The sequence below is a fragment of the Octopus bimaculoides genome, chromosome 5 (assembly GCF_001194135.2).
Source record: "Octopus bimaculoides isolate UCB-OBI-ISO-001 chromosome 5, ASM119413v2, whole genome shotgun sequence".
Lineage (NCBI taxonomy): Eukaryota > Metazoa > Mollusca > Cephalopoda > Octopoda > Octopodidae > Octopus > Octopus bimaculoides.
In genome coordinates, this window is record NC_068985.1 from 38140114 (window position 1) to 38142795 (window position 2682).

Consider the following 2682-nt stretch of genomic DNA (forward strand, 5'->3'; position numbering starts at 1 on the left):
TATTTAATCTCTATACCTTCGTTTTATTTGCTTTTTTCATTTTAAATTTGCTTTAACCCTAACCCTAACCCTAGGGTTAGGGTTAGGGTTAGGGTTAGAGTTAGGGTTAATTGTTTCAGAATCATTTGTTTATGTAGTCGGCACTTAATGTATATCGGCTGAATGGACGTCAATGATTGGTTGAAATTATAGAAATACGACAACTTTAACATGGAATAATTTATGGATTTCTTTTTTTTTTAAGAAGACTAAGAGAAAAAGATGTTTTATATGACACATTCTACCAGTGTTCCAAGTTTCAAAGTGTTTCGTTAATGAAAAATGTGGCCCCCGTTTTAAAAAAGATCCCAAATATATCCCATCCTGCAACTACGCCCATGTTAAAAGTCGCATCTAGAAATATGCAACAAACCAGTTTAAGAAGTTCCCTGGTGAATATAAATGTATGTATGTATGCATGTATGTATATGTGTGTGTATATGTGAATGTGTGTATAAGGGGTGAGGAAGAAAGAGAAATAGATCTTTCTAAGCTATCAAAGCGTATAAACTTAGACGAGTTTGATCCATCGCCAGGCTGTCAACGTATTTCTTTTTTGTACATGAGCAGTATATGTACGTATGTGTATGTATGTATACGCATACATACACACACATATGTATGTCGAATGAAATACTAAAAATAAAATTCAGTCAGACAAGAAATAAGGATCGTCAGCGCGATAATTGATAACCGGCTAATTAATGATTATCCAGGTGTGACAAGATTTTTTTTTGGTTTTCGCTTTTTCTTGTTTTTGTTTGCGTCTCAGCTGGATACAGACTAATTACATACACATACATAAATACAGGGGGATGTGGATGTTCACCCTTACTGATAGTAATTATATAATATATATATATATGTATATACTCTAAACACAGTTCGTGTGTGTGTAGATACACACACACACATATATATATATATATATATATAACTGTATAATAATGTATCACAATTATATATATTCTCCGATTTGAAGTAACAATTTTTAAATTCAAACAAATGACCAAAAAGTGATGAGCTAAACCTAGCCAGAATCGAACCCACAAATCAACGCTTACTCGGCTCTTTGCGCATCTGTTAGTGCCGAACGCTCAACCATTAATTTCAGCCAAATTAAATGAATATATAGTTAAGCTGTCTCATACTACATATAATATTTGTACTCAAACCAGAAAGGCTTTGTAAGTTACGGAGACAAAGCTACCATTACGTCTGTCTCCTAGTGGTTGACAACTGTCGTGTGAATGCCCTTTTGCGCGCGGGCGAGCTTGTGCGAGCCATTCCATTATGTAGCAGTTCGAAATAGTAGTAGGGTCGAATGATCGACTAAATGCATCAATTTCGTGTCGTAGTATGCTTATTAGCCAATGACTGATATATATGAAAGAAAAATGGAAGATACACGTATGCGTATATACATACATATATTACATAATATCATATATATATATATATATATATATATATATATATATATATATATATATATATATATATATATATATGTAGTACAATATATATAAAATGATATATAAATATAAATGTATATATCAATTATACTAATATTATATCATATTATATCATATCAAGAACATGATTATATATTTATTCTGTATGCTATATGAAATCCAATGAAGCGAACTCAAGAGTTTTCCTATTGAATGAAGTGCTGTGTAATTGTTTATTACTACGCATAGCTTAGTGGTTACCGTACTGCACTTACAATTGCGAGATCTTGGTTTCAATTACTAGATTGGGTAGTGGTTTTATTCTTGAGCAAAACGTTTCCTCTCACTTTGCTCTGCGATCGTTTCGACACCTGACGATTGGTACACCATGCACATGTTCACGCAACCTCGATTTGATGGAGAGAGTTAGCTAATGTGTGGCACGAACATTTTATCACTATAAACGATTCATTTGTGCAAGTCGTTCCTCAAAAGTTGAACACTCATAGAACGTTTTGGACGGGAGAGTCCAACTATATTTGAAATCCAATGAATCGAACTCGAGATTTACCTGTCGAATGAAGTACCGTGTAATTGCTTGTCTTGGACAATTCTGTGTGTTTCTTGTCATTCGATGTGATTAGAGAGGTGTAGATTAGCCCAGAGTGTTAATAATGGACCTAACCGAATTCCAAATCCCTATCGTATTACCGTTTTATGTATATATTACATAGAAACAATCTATATGTACTTGACAAACAGAAAATATAACGAAGAGAGAATGGCAACAATAATCAAGTTCTTCAAATACATGAAAATATGTGGCAACACAACAGTTAACACGAGTATATATTAGTCAAGGGTATCTAGAAAACGTACTCTGTGTGAAAAATGTCTCAGATGATGTTAACATTTGAAACTGCAACTGATCAAAGGGAGCTTGGAGAAAGATTAAGAGCTGAAATGCCGTTTCTGTTAACAAGCGGTGACCGAAATGTGTCGAGTGAATTATCTTTCCATAAATAACTTTAAAAATGTATCTTTTGTGATGAATGATTCTCTTTTGAGCAGAGCCTGTATCTTTTCCGTTGACACACACACACACACACACTGAAAAGCACGCATACGTAATATATATATATATATATATATATACAAAATGGCTGATAGTTAGCAAGGTGAGATACAC

At 33.4% G+C, this 2682-nt stretch overlaps 1 protein-coding gene across 1 annotated transcript in view; it reads left to right on the forward strand.

The window, feature by feature from the left end:
• LOC106880012 (inactive tyrosine-protein kinase 7) overlaps window positions 1-2682 on the forward strand; it is a 418974-nt gene that overhangs the window by 325052 nt on the left and 91240 nt on the right. The gene's annotated exons all lie outside the window — the stretch shown is intronic.